The sequence below is a fragment of the Taudactylus pleione genome, unplaced genomic scaffold (assembly GCF_031769625.1).
Source record: "Taudactylus pleione unplaced genomic scaffold, aTauple2 ptg000129l, whole genome shotgun sequence".
NCBI classification, from domain to species: domain Eukaryota; kingdom Metazoa; phylum Chordata; class Amphibia; order Anura; family Myobatrachidae; genus Taudactylus; species Taudactylus pleione.
This window is the reverse complement of record NW_028284531.1, coordinates 309,664-321,944: the sequence shown is the minus strand read 5'-3', so window position 1 is coordinate 321,944 and position 12,281 is coordinate 309,664.

Here is a 12,281-nt window from a genome sequence, read left to right as displayed (position 1 = left end):
GTGATGGCTCTGATAGAGCCAAAATCACTCCAGGGCTTGCGGCAGCGAGACCCTACCGCAGGGTCTCCGTCGCAAGTCCGATGGTCGCAATGGTCTTGACCATCGCGACCATCATCATGGACGCTCGCTATAGCTGTGGGTGGTCACCCACAGCTATGCGAGCGTCCAAGAGGCCGCTCCATTTTCATGGAGGAGGGCACTGATTCAGAGCGAGCGCTCTGGTCAGAGCGTTCGGCTCTGAATCAGGCCCACTGTTTGCGCATTGCAATATTAATGCCATAAATGTATACAAAACAGAAAAACTTTTGCAATTGGCGCTAACAATAATACGGTTGATTCTCCCATATCCAAATATTCCGAAATACGGTATATTCCGAAATACAGAATTTTTTGTCATGATTGAGATAATGAAACCTTTGATTTTTGATGGTTCAATGTTCACAAACTTTGTTAAGGCACAAAGTATTACAAATATTGTATAAAATTACCTCTAGGCTGTGTGTATAGGGTGTATAAGAAACATAAATTAATTTCTTTTCTGTACACAAACTTTGCTTGAGCCACAAAATTATTGAAAATATTGTATAAAATTACCTGCAGGCTGTGTGTATAAGGTGTATATAACACATAAATGCATTCTGTGTGTATATTTGGGTCCCATTCCCAAGATATTTCATTATGGTATGCAAATATTCCAAAATACGGAATATTCCGTTATCCAAAATACCCCTGGTCCCAAGCATTTTGGATATGGGATACTCAACCTGTATACAGAAAGTTTGTGTGTGTGCAGCAAATTAAACCAAGGGGATTTTGTCATGATTTGATAAAAGCATTTAAGCCTGCAGCCCAGGGGTAAGGGACCCCTTTTTTCTGCAGGTCCCTAGACTAGCATATATGCCCAGCACATCATTACATTGCTGTTAAATGTACTCACCTCCTAGATACAGAGGGACACATCTACAGAATACAGGAGCTGGCAGGCTTAAATGCTTTGATCAAATCGTAACAAAATCCCCTTGGTTTCATTTGCTGCACACACACAGATTTACAGTATATAATTGTTAGCGCCGATAGCAAAAGTTTTTCTATAGTACAATAGGCATGATTCACAGCCTGGCAGCCTATGATAAAATCAAATTGGTCCAGAAAGAGAGATGTAATTACTTGGCCAAGCCTAGTTGTCAGGACCTTGGCAAAGAGAGTAAGGTAAACTTTTAGCAAATAGATAATTAGGTAACTGGAGCATAGTGTGAGCTCTTTGAACATCTCAAGGATAACTATAATATTGGCTCAGGGAGAAGCTGGATTGAGAATGGTACCTCCTGCAATATCCTCCATCAGCCAAGGTTTTGAGTGCTGGCCATGGGCGGATTTTACCTAGGGGCTGTAGCCCCCATTAAAATCTGCACTCCCCTTTGACCCCTGAGTTCTCCAGCATGTGAATTATCAGCAGAGCAGTGGCTATTCATTGGAAGCGCTTTCTGCTAATCACATGACAGATAGGCAGTCCCAGGGGGATGTTTTTCCTTGCCCTGGACTGCCATTAGCAGAAAGCGCTTCCAAAGGGAAGTTGCTTCTTTTATTACAGCAGCCTTATTCAGCTTCTTGGGGCTACAGCAGATACAGCCCATAGCTGATAAAATTTTTCTGTGCATGCGCCAGTTTGCTTTTTGTATGGATTTTTTTCTTCTGTTTATGCACATGCGCATTAAATAAGTAATGTGCACCATCGGCACACAGGGGATTGGACTGCAGCCCGGGCAACCCCTCCCCGCTGCAGTAAAAAGTTAGGAGCCGTCGTCAGTGCTGGCACATCTTTTATTTCTTTATATATATTTTTTTATCAAAGTAAGATGTTATTAGTCATCATCAAGTTGATGATGATGATGATGATTGTGGTCTCAAACGCATCATGATACACTTAAAACATATCATTTGCTTTAAACGCAGCAGACACATTTAACATAGTATCCTGAGTCACATATATTTTAAGCATAAATACATAATGACATCTTTTCTGTAGGCAGGCATTTTGCAAATATGTCCAACTCTACATGAGCCCCCCGCAATGTATCTAACATCATTCACTTCATATTCTTTATATCCTAATCATGAATACTGACTGCAATACTGATCTCCAACTAAAAGAACAGTTTCTTAAAATAAGAAAATATAGAAATTATGGCACCATGAGATATTTATTCAAAAAACAAAGATCATCAAAATTTATTTAGTCAAATTTTTAAAGGGTTTTTTTTATTAAAAAAAAAAAAAGTAGCTATTACAATGGCTCACTTTTAAAAGCTTCATAAATTTTATTTTATAGAATTATTATATTATTATTTTATTTGTACCCTTTCAATTTCTTCATGTACAGAGTCACCATTAATTTTGTGTTAGAAAACCTGAAGGCCTGAGAATTATAATTAAATGGACATGCCATTCCCATCGCAGTGACTCACCCTTGTTAACAATGAGTTCTCATAGCTTGCCTAACATTTCCACCAATCAGATGACTTTGACGCATATCATAAACAAATTCAATTTTAATCTAGCAAATTGAGCCATAAATAGATCTTAATGAATGAAATAAAATAGAGATGTCACATATTATCTGCTGCTGTAGTAACACTGCCTGACCAAGTGCTTTAATCCTTGCTTTTCACACGTTTCCTTATAAGCTATGTTTTCTCCAGTCCTTGCACAATATAAATAACATACTGCCCTCACCGAGATATCTCTATAATAGTTACTGTATCAAGGAAATAAAAATCCACAATCGTAATGCTGATATAAATGTATAAAGTAGTATCTCATACAATAATGTTACAACACATCTTCATAATCTTGCACACATAACATATAACAGTGCAACATAGAGGATACAATGTATCTGTGTAGGTACATTACTTTCTACATGTGTATGTGTACATGTGTTTGTATGTAAATTACATTCCAATTGTGGGTGCGGTACAAAATGTCAACATTCAAAATATCAACACCATAATCTCATTGCCATTATGTAGACAATGCCAGAATGTTGACATTGTGTAAATCAACAGTCAGCATGTCGACTTTCTGAATGTTGATATAAAGACTGCACACCCCCAATACAACTGTTCAGCAAAGATGTACAACTCCCATTGCTTTGCACACATCATAAATTCCCATCATTACAAGTCTACAATTGCTCTCATATATATCACAAACTCCATATGCTGCAAACTTTAAACCTCATCATATATGTCACAATGTCTTTGCATATGCCTATATAGACCCCACAATATTACAGATATAGTATAAATATCACAGTACTCCATATATCTTCATGTATGTCGTAGTACTCCATTAAACTCATGTACAGTATATCACAGTCTCCATATAACCTCACTTATTTCATATCACCATATCACCTCAGCATGTACTCATTAGCAACAATATCATAGCATTATCAAATAGCTACATCTTTCTTTATTACATTGCTCCAGTAACAATCACTGAACATAACTGCTTCAAGTTATCACATCAAGGCTTATAACTCTATGAAGTTAAAGAACAAGCTACACGCATTTCCCTGATATTTCCGCATTGATCACTGATATTTCACTCATTGATCACTGATATACCCACTTATCACTGATATACCCACTTATCACTAATATACCCACTTATCACTAATATACCCATTGATCACTGATCATTGATCACTGATATACCCACTTATCACTAATATACCCATTGATCACTGTTATACCATACCCATTGCTCACTAATATACCCACTTATCACTAATATACCCATTGATCACTGATATACCCACTTATCACTAATATACCCATTGATCACTGATATACCCACTTATCACTAATATACACATTGATCACTGATATACCCACTTATCACTAATATACACATTGATCACTGATATACCCACTTATCACTAATATACCCATTGATCACTGATATACCCACTTATCACTAATATACCCATTGATCACTGATATACCCACTTATCACTAATATACCCATTGATCACTGATATACCCACTTATCACTAATATACCCATTGATCACTGATATACCCACTTATCACTGATATACCCATTGATCACTGATATACCCACTTATCACTAATATACACATTGATCACTGATATACCCACTTATCACTAATATACCCATTGATCACTGATATACCCACTTATCACTGATATACCCATTGATCACTGATATACCCACTTATCACTGATATACCCATTGATCACTGATATTCCCACTTATCACTAATATACCCATTGATCACTGATATACCCACTTATCACTAATATACCCATTGATCACTGATATACCCACTTATCACTAATATACCCACTGATCACTGATATACCCATTGATCACTGATATACCCATTGATCACTGATATACCCACTTATCACTAATATACCCATTGATCACTGATATACCCACTTATCACTAATATACCCATTGATCACTGATATACCCACTTATCACTAATATACCCATTGATCACTGATATACCTATTGATCACTGATACACCCATTGATCACTGCAGATGTTGCAACTACTATTGAGCAGACTCCAGTTATTTATTTATTATTACATTAAGAGTTTTATTCAAACTTCAACTTAAATGTTTAAACTGTTTTGCTTGCTGGCACCCAAAGGTAGTACTTTGTATATAATGAAGCAAACAAATGCAGCGGTCTCAAGTAGCATGTGTTAGAGAGCAACAAAATGTATTGAAAATTGCCATATTCTAATCTATACCCTTTTCACATTGCTATTGGCAGGTCGCACCCGGGATTTGTACACGCGTCGATCCCGGGTGCGACCTGCCTGAGACCCCTTTCAGACTGGCGGCCCGACCTGCAAATAATGTCGATGATATCACTGACATCGCTACTGATCATCTCCAAGCACCGGCTCTCCCTCTGCAGTGAACGGAATCCAGGCCGCCTCGACCTTGGTTACCCACTCATACCACACCGTGAACCGGGTTGAACTCGGCCTTTTCACATTGCACAGTAACCCGGGTTATTTGATGGGCAGTTTGAAAGGTTTACTAGTGTATAAGACATGCTAAACTTTTATATTGTCCAAACAAATGAGAAAGCATGTAAAAAACAAGCAAGGCAACATCCAATAGGATACGACCTCACAGGCACTATTAAATACCCCTTTGCTCTTCCTCAAAACTGTTCTATAATTTTGATACAAGATTCAGTACTCAATCTGGTGCCGCTTTGAGTAGGTACATGCTTCATAAATGTCATTCAAAATCATGATATTACAAGCACAACGTCACCTGATTGAATGTAGCTGTATATATTGAATTATAGAACAATTTCATGTACGAAAATATAGCAGGTATTTTATAGTGCATAGTACTATGGTGTGGATGACTGTGTTATATGGTTGCATTTGAACAAATTACAGTATGGCCTTGACAAACAATCATGCCTTTTGGCCCCAAAAAATCTGTAATTCATAAAATGCAGAGGAGTTTATATTGAAGAAATTGTCGACTCCTTGTTGGTATACCTACTGATGCTTAATGTGACAACATTTGTCTTTTATGGGATATACTTTGCTAATAAAAGTATTTAAAATAGTGTGCACATGGTCTATAAGAGGCACTATTATATTCGCCAACATAAGGCTGCAAAATGACTGTTCCCTTTTATATTTTAAACTTGTGGCCTAAAACTCATTTACTGTAGATATTTGGTCTACTACAGACACGGTTACCTGCTACCTGGAGTGGTGGGGAAGTGAGACTGCTACCTTTTCAAGAAGTTTAGATTGTTCTTTGGGACATTACATGTATTTTGCTGGTACCTGGAGAGCTGGCAACTTTTCAACTGAGAAGAAAGCACAAGCCAGGATAGTACAAGAGCAACAGTACATGAACTTAAAAAATCATGTGGTTATGGAGACAACCCATGCCATAAAGTAATGGGTATAATGTACAGTATATTTGTACAAGTTTGTGCATTCCATTGGTATCACAGTTGGATTAAAATTTTAGGGGGCCCTAAAGACCAAAATTTGGGATGCAGGAATCGTGTTCTTGTGCTCCAGCCTTTTGTCACGAACCATATGGGAAAAGTCAGGAGTAGGGTGGCTAGGGAATAAGCAGGTGAGTGACAGCTAGGTTTCCCTATTGCCGCCAAACCCAGGCTTGGCTAGACCTGCCCAGAGGTGCGGAGTCTAACTCACTTGGTGGTCTTCACCAGTGAACCCCCAGTTGGGATATGGGTTTCGCTGCACCAAGTGAGCAGGTCACGGGCCTCTGGACAGGTACCTGGTAGCGGCAGGAAGACCGGAACTATATTAGAATGAATACCTGAACACAAGAGATGAACTGAGTACTTGAACACAGGAGATGAACTGAGTACTTGAACACAGGAGTTGAACTGAATACTTGAACACAGGAGATGAAGAGTATACTTGAACACAGGAGATGAACTCCATACTTGAAAACAGGAGATTAAGTGAATACTTGAACAGGAGTTGAAATTAATACTTGAACACAGGAGTTGAAATGAATACTTGAACACAAGAGTTGAATTTTAATACTTAAACACAGGAGTTGAAATGAATACTTGAATACAGGAGTTGAAATGAATAGTTGAACAGGGGAGTTGAATCAAATACTTGAACCCTGGAGTTGAAATGAATACTTGAACACAGGAGTTGAAATTAATACTTGAAAACAGGAGATGAACTATGAAATGTAGGAGAAGTAATCACAGGAATACAGGTTGACAGCTGAATTAGTAATTAGCTTGAAGCCTGTCACATGTGACACAGCTTGGGAGCTGAGCAGCACACTAATAGAAAATAGGAACTGTTACATGAGACACTGGAGTTCAGTGAGAAAGCTAAAGCAACACGCTGAGAATTAGCATGGGAGCTAATACAAGTGACACTGGAGAGGTCAGCATGAGGGCTGAAACAACACACTGGGGATATAATGTGGAAACTGGAGAGCCAAACAATCACTGGAACAGCGAAGTTGAACAGCAGTTTCCTGTTCCTGGAGTCAGACTTAAATACCCCTGGGTAGCTGGTCATTGGATCAGAGGATCAGTTGAGTGACCACAGGACTACCATTGGGAGAGACTAGTCAGGTGATATGGACCAACTTGGCTGCACCCATGCCCGGCACCCCGGAAACCAGGATGCATGCACGGAAGCCCTAGCGGACCCCGTGGAGAATACTCAGGCACCACTGACCTCCACTCCCAGTGACTGAACACCTAAGCCCAAGGATGCCGGCGCTGAGGTGAGTAGCGGCCGATTCCCAGGCCGCATCCTGACACCTTTGGCACATACATGAAAAGGGAGCGTGATAACACATCTCACCCCAATTCATGTAATTCAGAGAGCATGTATTTCGCTTCCTCAGCTGCTGGGCTGTCCCCTCCCTTGCGCGCACAGCAAGTGAAAGCCTTTCCACCCCACAGGACAATGCAGCTCAAGGGGGAGGGGCAGTACTTGAAAAGCAGGACTGTTCCATCAAAATCGGGATAGCTGGGGGGGTATGTATACATACATACTCATACACTTATACACATACAGTCACACATATATATACTAATATGCATACATACATTCACAATGCACACAGACTTACAGTTACACACATACACATACATAGAGCCACACATACATAAAATGACAAGCTAATACACACACATACTGTCATACACATATACATACATAGTAACAACTATACACATACATAGTTACACACAATCACACATACATATACAGAGTCACACACACATACAGTCACAGACATACATACATACATACATACACAGTCACACGCATACATACATACATACCTCCCAACATGACCCTTTCCAGGAGGGACAAAATGGTCTGATCCTGGACTTCCCTCTTAATTTATGATTGCTGTCACCTGTGTTGAACTAGTTAATTGATAAGAAAGGTGTTTCAACACAGGTCATGGCAATCAGAAATTAAGAAGGAAGTCCAACAACAGAGCATTTTGTCCCTCCTAGAATGGGTTATGTTGGGAGGTATGCGTACATAGTTACACATATATATGGGTTGGGTACGTGATGCCGGCGCTTTGGTTCCCGGTGGTCAGAATCCCAATGCCGGCATCCCGTCAGGGTTAGCATAACGGCACTTGTTGATCGGTATGCTAACCCTCTCCCTCCCCGGTGCCTGACTTTAACCTCCCCCGTAGTGCCTAAACCTAATCTCCCCCTCCCCGCACCCAAAACGTAACCCTCCCCCCTTAGTGCCTAACCCTCTCCCTATTGCCTAACCCTCCCCCTAACCAAGCTACTTACCTTCAGTATCCTGGCAGTCGGGATGCCAGCGACAGTATTCTGACCATCGTCGGGATTTTGGCGCCGCTATCCCGACCGCCAGGATGACGACCGTATCCCCATATATACACATACATAGTCACATGGATACTGTACATAGAGTGCCCCCTCCCTAAATTAAGTTTACCATATAGGCTTCTGAATAGTCAGGTTTCCTCCCCTCCTCTCTGCCATGCTGCAGGCACTGAATGTACAGTGGCATGTTGCTCCGCCCTTTGCTCAGACTCCACCTCCCTCCTGCTCTACAGCTGCCAGTGCAGACCTATGCTGCACTGCAGCTGATTAAAGGATTAACCTTAATACTTACCTCCACAATCTGTCGGTAATCTGATAGTCGGGATGCCGCTGTCGGTATTATGACCATCAGCATCCTGACTTTCGCGATGCTGACTACAGCACTTTATACAGTATGCTGCAGTGTTGATGGTGCACTACCTGTAATCTGTAGCTGGTATTGTGGCAGATATTCACAGAAACCAAATTATTCCCTCACTCTGTACACCACAATATAGGTGAATGTCTTGCATATATCAACCAGGTGTGAGCTATGAAAGGTAAAACCTCTAGTAGATCTCCCTCCGCTGCTAAATATGTATCACATGATCTGACACAGATAAGGAATTATTTCTGCTATGTGTTTTGAGAGGATATGAATTCTCTTCTACAGGTAAAAGGAAATCATGTGACAAGTGGAGGATGCTTGTATGCATACTGTGTATGTGTTATTCATTTGCAGAAATCCACTATTAATAACTAGAAGACACAAGAAAATACCGGCGGCTGCCTAACTCTAAACTCCCCCTAGTGCCTAACCCTAGCCCCCTCTTACCGCTCCCTAAACCTAACCCTCCCGGGGGGGTGCCTAACCCTAATTTCTCCCTGGGGGTGCCGAACCCTAACCCTCCCCCATAGGGGTGCCTAACCCTAATCTCCCCCCCAAAACCTAAACCTAATCCTCCTGGGGGGGTGCCTAATCCTAATCTCTCCCTGGGGGTGCCGAACCCTAACCCTCCCCCGTAGGGGTGCCTAACCCTAATCTCCCCCCCCAAACCTAACCCCTAACCCTAATCATAACCCTTCCCCCCGTGGCTAACGATAGGGGCACCCTGGACTTACCTTCATTTGGGCTGGCGTCCTCGGCATTCCGTCGGTATTTGGGGGCCTATGTTAAATCCCTTGCTGGGATTCCGCTGTTGGGATTGAGACCGACACAAGTTTAAAAGCACATACTGTAGGATACTTGAAATCAGGATACAGTATATAAAATAATTGCAAAAAGCATTAAAATCAAACCAAAAGGGATTTTCAATGTACAGATCCAGAATATCTCTTCTTTCTGTCTGCAATGTTACTAGGTGATCACCACCTATATCTATTGGAATTAATTTTATAACTTAGAACTGTAATTGCAAGAGATCACCTGGATGTGAAACTCTAAAATACTTATATGCTATGTTTTCGTTTAATAAAGTGCTGGTACTCATAAATCTGTTATTTTAATGCTCTAATTGTTATAACAGCATGTTGTGTAGTTAACACATCCAGACAACCAAAGCCAAGAGATGTGATATTCTTTATTGGCACCATATACTAGATTTTTTACATGTATACCATTCATTTTGCATGCATTCATTTGGGCTTATTCTCTATCTGTGCAGTTAAACTAAGGTCCATATCTTCCAATTTTTGTAGCTATCTTTTGGTCTATTTTTCTATACTGTTTGCTGAAACTAGTAATATACTGCAATCCAGTTGTTTGCTTGTTTGTATTTCCTTGTTATCTATTTGGCATATCTCCATTTTTAGTAAAATTGAGAAAAATTAATTATACTTTTTTTTAATATAAAACAAATCTGACATCTAGTGCAATTCTGTCTATGGGGGATGAGTATGTAGTTTGCAAACTTAAAATCGCATCTAATATATGACTATAGGCAAAGCTCTATTCTGCATGACAATACCGCATGGTAAAACCGGATGAGAAACATTAAGCTTTTCCCCTCACATGCTGTAAGAGCCCAGCCTATGCAGCATTTGGCTCCACCCTATAGTAGGGAGACTGATAAAATGATCGGGCCCCTAGGCACTATATTATAGGGAGGGGGCTGATGAAGTGGTCACCCTCGGTCCCCCACACTGCTGCAAACAGTGCCCTCTGGCCGGCTCCTGACAGTGTCACAATGTATTACTTTGGCCCCTGGCAGCATTGCAATGTATTGCATCACGTTGCGAACATGATGTAATACACTGGCGTTAAGGGGCATAGCTGCAGCGGTGGGGAGCTGTCAATGTTATTCAAAGGGGGCCCCACAACTAAGTTCCCCTTCATGAATGCATGAATAAATGCATAACTACATTCCGATCACTCGTAGAAACTGTATTCATTATACTAAAGCCCAACAAAAGGGCAGTGGTGTGTCACGACTGCCACTTGAATGGTAGTTTCTATAGGAGTGAACCACCAGGTTCTGTAACTGACCCTCTGATAGAGTAACTATGTATAATTCAAGTGCACAGACTGGAACTTGACCCAAAGGGGGGTACTTGGCATATTCCCAGTGCTTTACAGAGAATATTTGGCCATTTACATCAATGCAGTTACAACCTATATTTCATATCACATAGACACATATACATATTAGAGCTCATTTTTGTTGTGTCACAATTCACATATCAGTATATTTTTGGATTGTGCGAGGAAACTGAGTACCCGGAGAAAGTGCACACAGACACGGGCAGAATATACAAACTCCACGCAGTTGGGGCAGTGGTGGGAATTGAATCCAAGACCTTAGTGCTATGAGGCAGTGATGCTAACCATTACACTATCCGTGCTGCCCCAATCTGAAGGAGAAATGTGAAAATGAAGACTACATAGCATTCCAAAGAAGTTTGAGATAAAGTAAAATGAATGCATACATGGTACATTTAATTAAAGGATACAAAACAATGATTGGTTGCTATTGTCAACTTCTCCACTTTATCTCTAGCTAAGGTTTGATACATATCAAAATGAATAGGATCAAGGAGAAACAAAAAATACAGACATGTAGTCCCCAGCAATGACAGTCTTATACACAATGGGGATACACATTTATTGTATTCAGAAGCAGAGACATCTTGACTATATATCATATCCTCTTAAAGAAATGAAAAACAGTCATTACAAGAAGGATGGATAAAATCTTGTTAAGTTCAAATTGAAGAAAACAATGCTCCATAAAGATGAATACTGGGTGATCAAAACCGCAGATGGCCATATGAAGAATAGCCAACAGTTGTATGGAAACTACCTTGTTTGTGTTCTCCACTTTGCATACCTAGAACATGAGTCTGGTCAATCATGTCTAGACTGAAATCTTTAACCATAATATGTGACCTTTTAATGACAAATCATTTATCTCCTGTGAGAGCTGGAATTGTTTTTGCCATATTTATAGCAGCTCATGTAATTGTGCAAACCACTGATTCCTTGTAGCAAGTGTTGCCAAAAGGCTGGGCAGCAGTTATTCTTTTGGTATCAAAATCAGGGCCTGACTAATGCTGGGTACAGTTTCAGAGGAGTAGCGTGGAACCATGGCGCCCGGAGAAATTGCATGCCATACCGCCCCCCTCCCTGTACTGAACTGTGCCAGTGGGGTATGGCCAGCCTGCGGGGAATTCTGAAGTGGAGAGAAAAAGAGCAAACAGTGGCAGTATAACACTTGGCATTGAGGTCCCATTGGGGGAATAGAATGCTTTCCCCAATGGGACCTGGATGGCGCCCTCTGTCCATTTTGGCTCCCGGAGCTCATGCTCCACCGGAACCACCCTCGCTACTCCCCTGTACAGATTGATATAATGGTTGCATGGTTGTTCAGAGCCATGCAGCTTGGCAGATGCGATATA